Here is a 13,861-nt window from a genome sequence, read left to right on the forward strand (position 1 = left end):
TTTTATTAAATCACACATGCACCAAATCCTATTGCCAGCTATTCCAATATAAATATATAATTACTAATTTTCAATGCTGTATTTATAAACATTCAAATTGCTTTTCGTGAAGAAACTGCTGGAAACCCTATCAAACTAGGATGTTCGCCTCCAGGACTTTTGGCTTTGGTTGGGCGAATTAAAAAAGAGGCCTTTTTTCTCTTCTGCTGCGTCATCGCTGACAATAAATTCTTGCCAAAAATAGTTTTAATTAGGCTATCAGGAAAAAATCAGCTTTAGGAAAATTTACCTATTTTTTATTTTGCCTGTTATATTTTTATATTCTTTGGAGCATGTGCAGTTGAATCGCTTGTATGGCACAGTAAGACGAAAGGAATTTTTGGTAGCGAAGATGTGGTCCAAATGTGCAGTCTCTGCTGCTAAGCGTTTACCGGCATCTTATGTGACTGTTTGAGAGTACCGTCGGAAGCCTTAGCTGATCCAGATTGACTTCTGGAACATCCCAGGGTTGATGGAACCTGGGCTATTCCGATAATGTGTCTACCCTCCTGTCTTTGTCTGGCAGTGAAGACTGCAGTGTTCTTAGTGAAAGTTTTCTCAACAAAACATGATAGGATGGGTCCATATTGTTATTAATACAGCTATGCTGTATTAAAATTTGGGAGATTTATTAGTAAGCCATTTCATAAATACAGAATGTGATTTATTTAGGTTTTTTCCTGAAGTGTGTAGTTCAGAAGCACTATGAAATTCTTTTAAATAAAATTCATATTTAGTTTTGCTGTATCACCACAGATGAACTGCGTGGCCAAAAAAGACTTCAGGGTGATTTTGCTCATCCTTCTGTGTTGTGTATCTACCATTTCTGACAAATGTTTCTCCAACTTGTTTTTAAAGTATTTGGTGAATGCAGTTCCACTGTGTCTCTAGGCAATTGGTTTCAGTAACTAATTTTCTAAAGTATAAAATAAATATTCTTTACTGCTGATTAAGCCAGTTTTGCCTTGTATTACTCAAAGTTAAGACTCCACAGCTGAAATGGAGAACAATTTTTATGATAAACTTTTATTTATTAGGAGATTGTCTTTTGTTCTGCACTGAACAAGCTTAACCTCTATAGCAGCATAATGTTGACTTACCTGATTTATCCTTCGAAAGTTTCCTAGTCTTTCACTTAGTTAACATGAACCACTTTTCAATTTATCAGAATGATCTTTATTAAGATCTTGTCCTCTAAAATGTTTATAGCCCCTGCCTCAGCCATGTGTTGTACGCAACTCTTCTATGTGTGTGAATTTCCTCATGCAGGTCCTGGAGGAAGGAACTTTCTTGCAATGTTCTCCCACCTTGATTGAAAATAATTTGCAAATAAATACCCTTGAGTGCTCTAGTTCATTATTGCAGACCTGTCTTAGGGCAATTTCTCCGGGTCTGTATTATGGAAGATGATCACTCATAGTTTAGAGATTACTTCTGTTTCTGAAGTATAGTGTGAATTTCTTCCAGTCCTGCTGACTTGAATTTCCCTGATTACTTAGCCTAATAACAAAATCAGTTTTTAGTATTAGCTACAATAAATCTGTTTTATGAAGTCTGAAATACTGAGAACGGTATTTGATTTTGTTTTGTTATCCGTTTGTTCTTCTTTAACATTGTTATTTACTGGCTCTTGTGTTTTTATTCTTACTTCTAAAATATTTCTGAAACTTTGTTTGCCTTTTATATTGCACAGTGGTACTAATGCATGCTGTGCTTTTATCTCTTCTGATTTTTATCCCTGACAGTTTATGCTGTTCCTTTATATTCATTAAAATGCCCTTGTTTCCCTTCCTAATATGATTCTTTCTAGTTTCAGACCCTTGTTACTGGCTGCTTTTGATGCAGCCTGTATTGTTCATACATTTCCTATCTCTCCCCTGCGTTGGAATACTTTGCCATTGTGTGTATTCCAGTACAATAACTGCCAGTCCTCCTTTAAAGCGCATTCTCAAGAGATTCCAGCAACAAGTTCAAAGAGTTTGTTTAAATTTGCTTTTCTTTTTTCAGTTAATTGAAGATAAAAATTTGTTCTCCTTTTTCTACTGCTCTCATTTTTTCTCCTTCCTTGGCACAGTGAATGCTTCTCGTTACCACTTCCAGCCAAATCACTGTACACATTGAGATGTTTAAAATGGAGCCTGCCCTAATAGAGCGAAGTGTGAAGTAGCTGCTCTTCTGGCATCCTCAACTTTGTGAAACAGTTGTCCTCAACATTTTCACAAACATGTTAGGCTGTTTGTTCTGTTATTTTGGTTTTCTATTAGACGTCTGGATGATGAAGGCCTCCTCTTACCCTCAAGATACGTGCTCTGAAAGCTTCTGTTAGTTCCTTCAAAAGGCTTACCATCTTCCCCTCGTTTGGTCAGTGGAAGTTTTTCTCTCCTGGCCTTTCCAGTTCCTTATTCCCTAGTTCCCGTTCTCTGTTGCTTATGTTTTTGTTTCTACTCCAACTTTTACCCTTCTCCTCTGTTTTCCCTCCTTGTAATAAAAGCCAATGAGTATAGTATTTTTTTCTTACCATAGCCCACTGAACTGCACGAGACTAGAACTTCACTTAGAAATGGGCCAGATGCTTTTCATTGTGAAGAAAGGCTTGGAAAAGGGGATTTGGAAATAAAATTCAAAATAAAGAGAAAAGAACTGTTCGTTTAAATTTCCTTAAATTTCACCGTTTATAAATTGGGCTTATGCATGGCCGTGCTTGTGTTTCGTGTTGGTTAGTGGCATGGTTGTAGCTAGCAATAGTGTTCTGGCACCTGAAGCACTCGACTTCTTCACAGTGGCCATGTCTGTGCTCGTAAAAAACCCAACAGGGAACGTTGGGAGTGACTGGACGCCATCGTCCATGTTGTCAGATTATTGCAGAGGTTGCTTGTATGCTTTCAACCTGGGCCTGCCAACACTCTTCCAAACGGTTCTCAAGGCTGGCCCAAGGGTTTCTGTGGGCCACACACCGTTTCCAATGTATTTTACGTGTGTCTGCTTTGTTTGGGAGTTTGAGAATTAGATAGCATGGATGTAGACTGTTCCGTGCTAGTCGGCCTCAAGGCCAACATCACCAACTATGTTTAATTTACTAGTATAACTATAACCAGTGGTTTGTTTTTTTTGGTTTTTTTAAGGAGGAATTAAATGAAACTGATAGAATTCTCATCAGTTTTACTGTCAGCCTCCTGGGCAAACGCTGTGCCACAGTTAATATTCTCTAACCCATAGGGATGTAAGTTTAGGAAGAACAGCTCACAGCAGAATTGCTCTAGAGGGAGCAGAGGAGATGGGATGTACAAGCCATAAGGCTCTGGGAAACGCTGGCTTTCAGTGCTACTTCAGTCTTCTGACACACAATTTTTCCTGGTTCATGTTTTGCATAATTAACCTTGCATCAGGCATCCTGGTAGAGATTTATACAAAGGAAAGTGCAAAACAGATTCAGCGGGAATTCTAATTTATTTTTCTGTCTGTGTCTTCCAGAAACCCTTTAGGAGAGAACTGGGCCCAGAAATGGGGGGGGGGTAATTCAGGAAATAAATGATCTGTAAGCAAGATTATTTAAAGAAATTATTTCCCTAGGGTCTTTCATGTAGCAGTAAGGGTTGGCTCATGGCTGGCTATTCTGTCGCCTCTTTTTGTAATGGAATGGCAGAGTATTCTTTGTCCTGTCGTGTGCTGTGTACAGCTTGGGGGTACAATCATTTCTTTACCAACAAACACATTCGAAACAGAATAAATACAAAAACTTGGTAAACTGACTCATATTTTGTGTGCTCTACATGTGGTCTTCTCAGATAAGGATACACTGGTAGAACAGAACAGAGGAAGTACTGTTGATTGTATACCTACTTTATGGACAAGCAGAAAATCTTGATCTCAAGGCTCATTAACCAGACACTGTCAGTGGGCGTTTAAATTACTGATAACTTAATGTAAATAAATACTGTTTTAAGAATGTTTTCACTTTACTTTTTTCAATTAATGTGTCTTTTTTCATTTTACTTGCTTTAGACTGTCTTGATGGGCAAAAAGAACCTGTTTTTAAATTGTTAGCTTGACCATGTTATTTTAAAGGCTTTTTTAGTCCAATGAGAGTTTCTTGTCTATACTTAGTTAACACGCTCACACTTCAAAAAAGTGAAGTCATAACTGTCTTGGACATGCATAAACTTGTTCAGTTGGGCTCTCAGCTATCCTGTATCTTCTAAGGTGCACTGTTTTCCTTGTTTGACTATAATTTGGGAAAGTATTGTGATAGACATTTGTTAGCTGGCTTTTATCGGAAGACTATAGATGTTGTTAGATCAAGTTGTAGAGGTTTTCTGTTTTTTCTTTTTCTTTTTTTTTTTTTTTCCCTGTCCCCTAATATGTAGCCCAAACTGAACCTGGGGAATATACAGCTGCATGGATGTGACCACATCACGTGGTGTGGGAGCATATTCCATAACAGCTATTAGTAATGGGCCTTGGGGACAGGGCAGAGACTGAATTCTAGCTCCCGTAGTCATGCCACCTAGGCTTCTTTTTCAGCAGTATTGTGATGGTAGTTTCTATCCAATTTGTTTTCCTTCAAAGCTTTAAAAGAATAATGATGCTTATTTTACTACTCTAAAGGAGCTTACTAAGGAATGGGAGGAAGTATACTCAAATTCTGCTGAAGTCTTCATGCTTAGTCAGAAGAGAGAACTAGGTACCTCCGAAATGCAATTCAGAAGGACTAAGGCCTGAGCAGAGAGTTCCTTAGAGCCATCTAATAGGAGATACTAGACAAAGGGGTTGAGGTGTGATTTAGGCCACCTGAATATCACCTTTATGCCCTCCCTGATCTCTGTTGTCTGTATTTAGTTTGTTTGGGGTGTAAGTTATTTTGAATAGGGTCCCCCCACAGATTTCAGCACTGTGTATAATTACACAACTATGTAAACAATGAATTGAACTTCCAAAATATTTGCAAACCATTTGAGGAACTGACTCTGACCTGCTTTGACCAGGAGGCTGGGCTAGCTAACCTTCGAGGTCTTTTCCAACCTGAGTTATTTTATGATCCTGTCCTATGAGCATCCTTTCTGACAGTCATGTCAATTATTTATGCTGTACCCATTGGTTTTACACATTGAATTATGTGTAATAACCTTTATTTTGTAGAAGGTGTTTTCCTGTATTATTTCTTGAAAGAAAATAGTTCACTAAATCTTTGTTTCATTGTCTGTGTTCCTTATTCCCTCTGTCACGTGATACTTGCTTTATCTATTAATCTGTGATTCCACATATACTAAATAAATTATTACTTCCTTACTATGTTTTTTTTTGTTTTGTTTTGGGTTTGTGTTTTTTTTTTTCCCCAGAAATGCTGTCACCTGGCATTCCAGATTTTTTTGTTAAAGGGTATTTTTAAAAGTTTATCTGGTAGAAAAGGGTAGGGCTGTTTTGATTACTTTAAAGAAAATATGTCACAATTTGTATTCTCATTGGATTTCCATCATGCACTGTTGAAAATAGTTTTGTCCTGCCTGTGCTGGCAGCTAACAATGCGTGTCACTAGCAATGAGTCATTTTCTGATGGCCCGTGAGTGTTTAGGTATTGCTTGTTTTCTACATCTTGTCTTCTTGCATCTCCTTTTCAACTTGTGGTCTATTGCTCTATATTGGTTTTTAGTAATTTCATTTGCTCAGCCCTTTACTTCCGTTTCTGGTAAGCAGTACTACATTACCATTTCAGTTACGCAACAGAGTTTACCCATACCAGCACTTACTAGTAGTGTAAAATGGACACAGGTCATGAGAGTCTCATCTCTTGTCTGGTGTTTCTATCAGAAAGTGCCACAATGCCGTGCCACTTCAATACCAGGTAAAATAGTGCTGTTGGGAAAGAAGTGAGTAAGGAAATCTGAGATTTCTAGAGGTAATGTGAGATTTAAAGACCTATATGTTTTATTTCTAGTATTTTTTTCAGAAATGCTTTTTAACCTGATAAAGCTTATGCTTCTCCATTGATATCACTGTTTGCATTGTGTGACTGGACAAGATCTGGTGACACTCTGTGAGCTCAAGCTACCTTGAGACATCTATACTGATGCTCTGTGGGAAGGTACCAGCCATAGAGGCAAAAGGGTACACTTCAGCTTGTTGTTCAGGGTTTCTACCTCAAATGCACATTCAACAGTGAATTAAGTGTAATGGTAGGCTTCGCATTGGAATGTCGTGTTCTGCCATCTCTGTTGCAGGAACGGTAACCTTTGACTGAAGCATGGAAAGACATCAGGGAGGAAAGACACCTTGAGCCTTTTCAGTAATATTTGCCAAAACTTGTCTGTCAAAGCCGTAAGAATAGACAGAATTTCATGCTTTCTATGTAGAAAGCTGTTTCAATTACCTAACTTATGTTACTGTTCAAATTTTATTTCTAATAGCATGCTTGCTAGGTATGACATCTTCAATGTAATGGCTTTAAATCAAATTTATAGTAGTATGTTAATATGGGTATGTAGTCAATGCACAAAATGTGTGTCTTGGCTGTATGACATGCTGCTGACCTGTCTTGGGTTTCAGATAGGGTCTGGTTCATGCTCACAAGGAGAGGGAGCGCAGGGAAGAGGAAAAAATAAGGTTTGGAAACTGTTTGGAACCTTTTTTTAATTATTATTTTATTATTTTATTTTTTTGCTTTTAGAAATGGAGTCTATCTCCAGAGACTGTCTTAGTATGGGTTAGAAACTAAGAACTTCCAATACCCTTCAAATGCAATAAAAAAAAGTCAGACTACTTCTGTTTAATCTATGCTTTGGCAGGAAAAGTGGAATTAACAGAGAAACTCTATTCACAGAAGAGGATGATTCAAGTTGATTTGTAGCATGGAAGCATAAAAGGGTGCTAGAAGGTAAATTGCCTTTACATTTCAGTAGAATTGCCAGGCTAAGGAAAAATATTTGAGTTTCCTTTTCTGCTTGTTGTCTTTTTGTAGCTAGATACTTACGGCTTAATCTCAAGTCATTCTTATGATTCTATTATAATATCATTAGAAACCCATTGAAGATCTTGGAAATAGCAGGTCAGCAGAAGTTAAGAGGAAACAAATGTTTTAAAAAAGACAAACACATTTTTGTGCTTCTTAATATACTCATCTTTGTATGTTTTAAAATCAATGAAGTACCAAATCAAATGTATGACCTAGCTATTGTAACCAAATAATGCTTCTGTTGTGAAGCACATGTCTCTTACTTCTATATATATTGCACCTGAAATTTAGATTGGAATATATTGGAAGTGGTGACATATCTACATCTGAATTTCTCTTGGTTGCTCTGAAGTAACATTCTCCAAAAGTTAGAAATTGTGAATAGGGCCTATCATAAACAGATAAGGCACGCTTCACTAAATGTGTCTTGATTAACTCAAGAGAGTTGTATCCTTAAGTTAATCAGTTTGAGTTTGGAAGAAAACAGTCCAACATATGTGTAGACATAAGTTTTTATCTTAATCATTAAATCCATCGCTTCTGTTGCTTACAAAAAAAAAAGTCTGTCTTAGGAGAGATGACTGATCCCATTTTTCCCATGTACATTTTCTTGGCAGAACTGTTGGCCTAAACAGTTTCTGCCTTGCCATCGTGGAGAAGCACGTTTGTGCAGACGTGTGAATCAGGGCAGGGAATCGATGCAGACAAAATTGCTTTGCCTTTTTTCAGTGTCCAGCTCCGCTGCTTCTTGCTGGGTTACTCTATAGCCGGATCAGTCCCCTTGTCCGGTTCACAGCATGGTCCAACGTACAGTTGAACGGGTACGGTTCAGAGGCTGGAAGTAAGAGGCACGGGGTGGGATCAGCTTCAATTAGAAGTGCTGCCGAATGTGAAACTCTACCCCGAGTTGTTCCTTCAGCTCATTGTATAATCCCAACTTACGGGCAGTTTGTGTGGCAAAGTAGTAATTAGTCAGCATAACTGGTGTTGGACCACGTCTGACTGTGCTGTAGTAAAATTACAGTTTTGTCCTTCCTAAGATTTTTATGGCAGTTAATGTGCTTTTACAGTAAAAGAACTAAATCTCGCATCTTGCATGTGCGAGAAAATGCAGCTCCATGTTTGAAGCTCTTGGGAAGAACCAGGCCAGCTAATACGACTTCATACCTGTTAGCTTGCATCTTGGGTTACATGAACAGCAGGGAAAAGTACTGAGAGTAATTTATTATCATTATTTTAACCAGCTATTATTAAATTGCAACTTGTCTTGTTTGTGCTAACATACTTAAACTTGTCAGGTGACCCATTACCTGCTATGTTAAAACATGCATTTTTTTACAGAGTGTAACATGTTTGAAAATATCTACAGGTTTAAGGTATAGCAGCACAAACAACTTTGTGAATTTATGGTGTGTCAGTTATGCTGCAGGGGGTATCATCTCAGAAGGTACCGCACCAGCGTTGTAGTGGAAGCTTATATAAATAGGCACTTATGGGACAGCTGACATACAATAAACTTGGTTCTCTAGCCTTGCTTAGCCTGCTAAGTATAAACACAGAAACTCATTTTATTTAATACAATTTGGAAAATACACAGCATCTCTCCAGTGTTGGGTATCTTCTTTGGTTTAAGAGGAGCTTATTTTAGTTAATCTCAGAATGACTGGTTAGAAAAATGTTTAAACTATACGGAGATGTGTGTCCAAGAGGGGGTTGTCCTGGTTAAACCTAAAGGGCGTGAGTGCTAAAAAGAATAGGCAAATTGATTAATGTTTCAGTAGTGGTTTGGCAATTCGCTCCTTGTTGGTTGGACCAAAATAACCAACCCTTACTGCAAAATAAAATACTGACATTTACCATCTTCGCTAAGGTTAGACTAACGTATTTAACCTTCTCATTGCAGCAGACTAAGTGTGCTAATACGCATGGTTACCAGAGATGTGCTGATAAGCGGTAGCTTGATAGCTCCTTGTAGCTAAATATATTTATGTGTCTGTACCTGTACTAACATGGCACAATGGCTCTTATACAATAGTTACTTGTTTCAGAGTAAACACGTGGAGATTTTTTCATGTGAGTGCTTTCTTTTTAAAATTTTATCTTAATCTCTGGAGAATTGGTTTGATAAAAACTTTCCTGTAGGCCGGGCACCTAGAGCGTGTTTCAGTTGAAAATGTAATGGTAGGCAGCGTTGGTCCACTCCCTCTACGTGGGTAGATCACGCTGTGTTTCAATCAGTGTGGGGTTTGGGGTTTGTTTTGTTCAGTCGTGGAGGTGAAATGGTCTTTTTGAGTTCCTGAGTGCATTTATTGAGAATTTCTCTAACCAGTACTGATAAGGCAATACTGAACTTACTTGCTTGTCCACAACAGAAGGTGCCCTAGGTTAAGTATGTCCACTTGCAGCTTGGTGTAACAGAAGAGAATTTGATTAAAAAAAAATTCAGCTGAGTGAGAAAATAGATGTAATGCATGGTCTTATTTTTGTTTGGCAGGTAAGTCAGGGTGTTGTTGTCAAGGTGTCAACCTGTGTCTTGCAGATGTCCGATATTTAAACAAATTTTGGGAAAACTTGTAAAGGATGGACATAAGCAAAGCGTTACACAACAGCTGTTCCGGGGTTTTTGTGTGAAGGGAAGTTGAACAAAGGTGGTTGCATTACTACATAAATTGGCAGACCAATTGGTTTGCAAGTATCTATCAATACAAGTGAAATGATAGTTGCGTAATGTTTTCTTGATTTGTTTTTCTCCCTGTAGAAGAAAAAGAAAATTGGCAGGGACCATTTGAAGGATTAGGAAAGAGCCGTTTGTAGACGGACATGCGTCAAGCTTGCTTTCTTAGTTGCTCCGTTCCACATTGGTTTTGGAGGAGTGTGAGCAGCCTGAAAAATGTTTAAAAGGAGGGAGAAGAAGAAAAAAAAAAAGGCAGTCCCCGAAGTCACACCTTAATCTTTGAGGCTGAAATCCTCTTTTTCCCGGAGTAGCCCCGAGCAGCCGAGGAGGGGTCCGCCAGGGAAGCGGCCGGCATCTATGGAAACGTTTTCTAACTTTTCAGTTGCGCTGCTTTGTTAAATGGGAAAGTGCAGGCGTTGGGGGAAGGGAGGCGGGGAAGGAGAAGGCAACAGGGGACAGCTGCCGCCCGCCTCGCTCGGAAGGTGTTTCTCGGAGCGGGGCTTGCGGGAGGACGGACCGGGCGCTGCCGGGGCCGGCTCCCGGACTCGCCCGCCGCAGCCTGCGGGACGTGCGGGTCCTCGGACCGCTCAGCTCTGCTCCGCGCCCGCCCACCCGCGGCGGCCCCCGGCCCCCTTCGGCGCCAGCGCCGCAGCGTCCCCGCCGCGCCGGGGGTGCGGGGCGGGGGCCCGGGCGGTGGGAGCCTCCGGCAGGGGCGCTGCGCCTGCGGCCGCCGCCGCTCTGCCTCGCTAGCGCAGTCGGCGCGGCGGCCCCGGCTCCTGCCGCAGGACTCCGGTCCGCACATTGGCGGCGCCCGGCTGCGTCGGATCTACTTTCTCTCGCTCGCCTCTTTTTTTTTTTTTTCCCTCCTCTTTTTTTTTTTTCTTTTTTTTTTTTTTCCCCTTTCCCCTCCCCTCCCCTTCCCCTCCGCTCCCCTCCCCCGCCGCCCTCCTCCGCCGCCGGCTCCAGCCTGGTTCGGGGAGGATCCCGGAGCCGAAGTTCCGAGGCGATCGGGGCTGTGGCGGATCGCTCCCCGGCGGCGCCGCCATGGGGGCCCTGTAGAGCGCCCGCGCCGCGCCCGCCCGGCCGCGCCGAGGCCCCGGGGCAGTGGCCTGGGAAGCGCTCCTCCCGAGCGGCGGGTCTGGGAGAGTAATATGGCTGATCTCGGGGAGTGCTGAGCAGTCGGTGTCTCCGCACGGCGCTGGGCTCGGGCCGTGACATGTAAATAACTTCTCTTTCCTCCGGATCGCACGGGCGGGCACCGATGCCAGCCCCTCCATTTTCCAGAGGGGATTTGTGAGAGGTTCCGCGGGGCTGGGCTATGTCGCGCAAAACCAATTCGCCGGGGGTGAGTACGTCTGTCGTTTAACTTCTTTGTACTGAAGGGCAAGCCGTGACAGCGGGCAGGGAGCGGCGGGGGTGATGCCCTGGGGAGGGGGTGCGGGGGGACCGGCCGCCGGGACCGCGGCGAGAAACTTGGCGGGGGCACCCCGCGCCGCTGACGCTCGGGAGAGGGGATTTTACGCCGTTTGGTCAAAAAAAACCCTAGCCGGATACAGACGTGGATATGTAGGTTCAAGTTACACGCTCACGAGGTAATCCTCGACCATTTAAAAAAAAAAAAAAAGCACACACACAGAAAAAAAGGTGGGTGAGGGGTGGGAGAAACAACAAACACAAAAGCCCAGCTCGGTCTGACCTCGGCGCTGCAGCCGGTCGTCTGGTCATTGCTTCTCCCTGCGTGTACACCCCCACACACGCGTGTGCCCGCACGGACACACACACATATTCTTTTAAAATTATGACTTTATATGGTTAGCTATAGCACAACTCTTCCCCCCCCCCCCCCTTTTTTTTTAGCACTTTCATTTCCTGCTGTCAATTCTGGAGTGATGGAAAAAGGTTTAATTTTTCTTAAATATTTTGAAGTACTCGGTACACACTATTTTTGAAGAGAGTGCCATTTTAATTTTGCATGATTTCAAAGCGTACCTGTATAGTGTTAATTTTAGATGATCGTCACAGCTGCCTTTATCTATAGTTCTAAATTAAAAGGAAGAAAAACAGCACTTTTAAAAATGCACTATGTTCCTAGCACGTAATGGATGCTCAGACCATCATTTATGATGATTTTTGTATGAGCAGTGAGCAGATAGGTCGTAAGTCAAAGTAAGTGTTATGTAACTGGCTGGCTTTAGCAAACTTGATACGAACTGTAAAGGAAAAAAAGTCTGTTTTGTTATTGTTTTTTGATCTGGACAAAATGAGAGGCTGGCTATCCCTTTTTTTCAGTGGGATTACTTTGTAGCAGGTTGATGTAAAAAACCCCAACAAAACAAAACAACCTATGCTTTTAAAATATGAGCCAGTTAGTCTGTATAGTGTTTTGTATTTTTCTAAAAAACTGTTTCAGTTATGTACCTAATTCTGGATACTAAATATTAGATATTCGCCAGTGAATCATTAGTTAATACGGTGTAACCAGATTCATTACATAATTGAAAAATGTTCCTGAGTTAGTTTAGTTTTATTATTTAACTTCACTGTTTTGTAGAATAGCATTATTTGGTTAGAGTTCTTGAAAGAATGGAAGATCAGTATGAAAATAATTTGGGGTTTTTTTTCATCTGAAGAAATAAGGCAGTAGTGGGTTAATACTGCTATTGCAAAACTGAAACAAGTAGGCAGACATTTAAAGATTCTCAGTGACTATCTAAAATACTATGTATTGAAGTCAACACAGTTACTAAGCTGGAGCTTACATGTAGGGGTCTTTGTGCTTTTTGTACACCATGGTGATGTTAGCATGTTGTGGTTTGTGTTCCTGCACAATAAAATACACTTGCTACAGAAAAAAAATGCAGCTTCCAAACTGTTTAGTACAAATATTTTAATCATCTACTTGTAAGACAAACGGAGGCAGGAGGCAAGATACACTTTTCTCAGCGTTAATGTGATCAGCTGCATCTATGCTAGCCATTCATTAATTTCACTAATGACTACTGTACATTTAGTTTTTAAATATTTGGTGTATGCTTCCTCTACTACTCTATTGTAAATGTCCTTTCTTATGATAATATACTTGGAGTTTGAGTATCTGTAGTTTTTAATTGCTTGCCTCACTTGCAGGTGGTCTTTGTAAACTATTTTATGATGCTAGTCGTCTTATGTTGTATGTGTATTGTGCAAAGTAATGCATAATACTCTGTCGGCGTTAAATCTAGATGCTTTTAGGGCAAAATACTCTTTTTTTTTGTTGTTGTAGGAATTATTACTGAATTTTGGTGTAATTATTTTGTCAGACTGCGTACTCAGTTGACATATCCTTTTTTTTCTTTTCTTTTTTTTTTTTTAATTCTTTTCTTCTGTATTATTCTTTCCCAAACAGAAACTCCTGCAGAGTTTTGGCAAAATGTTCTTTGAGAGTTTTTTTTTTGGGGGGAAGGCAAGGGGTGGCATTATTGTCATTTCCATAATATGCCAGTAGAAAGTAGTTGCATCATGTATGCTTTCTTAATGTGAGTGTTTATTGGACTTGCCTGAAAATGATTTCTTAAAGGTAAACGGCTGAGCAAAAATGAAAAGCAGCCATGTATTGATTTCTGCTTTTGTTTCGGGCTAAAAGGACCATTCAGCATGTGCTTTACAGGGTATTTCCAGCCTAAAATTCAGTCAGCTATTTAAAAATAATGGTAGAAGTATTCTTTTATCATCACTGCTCTCAAATCTTACGTCTTTGCAGCTCTGTTTTCCTGTTCTTAAAGTGTGGATAGAAAACTCCTAGTATAGAATAGAATATACTTTGTATACCATTTAGTATAAAATATGCAGCCCAAGAAGAAGGGAAACTGGCTCTGGAGTGTTGTGAAAAGCACACTCTAAACGAGCTGAAAGATACTTTTTTGTTTTATTTGGGCCATTCCAATTTCAGTAATTACTAAGGCTTCTGGAAACTCTAGGAGGTAGCGTTTTCAGAAACAAGTATTAAAAACCAGTTGACGATGAGCCTTTAGCTAGTCTTTTATAATTCCGTTTTTCCTCTGTGAAATCCTTTTGGCATGTTGTGGTTCACTGGCAGTATCCCAGCATGTGATATCACAGATATCAGATGTCTTCTTGCGATTCATGGTATTTCTGTGCCGCAGTGGTGCTCTCTGGGACGGCTTAGGTGAACCAGGAAATGTCATAGAAATTCAGTAGGGAAG

At 40.5% G+C, this 13,861-nt stretch overlaps 1 protein-coding gene across 34 annotated transcripts in view; it reads left to right on the forward strand.

The window, feature by feature from the left end:
• KMT2C (lysine methyltransferase 2C) overlaps nt 1-13,861 on the forward strand; it is a 203,131-nt gene that overhangs the window by 8,705 nt on the left and 180,565 nt on the right. For 3 of the 34 annotated variants that reach the window (XM_075144205.1, XM_075144206.1, XM_075144208.1), the window contains exon 1: nt 10,619-11,004. The exons of 28 other annotated variants lie outside the window; for them this stretch is intronic. The gene's annotated coding sequence lies outside the window, so the exon portion shown is untranslated. Of the gene's footprint in view, nt 1-10,618; nt 11,005-13,861 lie in introns of those variants that run through there. 3 more of the 34 variants (XM_075144209.1, XM_075144210.1, XM_075144212.1) reach the window with 1 other exon arrangement.

The sequence above is a fragment of the Calonectris borealis genome, chromosome 2, assembly GCF_964195595.1.
Source record: "Calonectris borealis chromosome 2, bCalBor7.hap1.2, whole genome shotgun sequence".
NCBI lineage: Eukaryota > Metazoa > Chordata > Aves > Procellariiformes > Procellariidae > Calonectris > Calonectris borealis.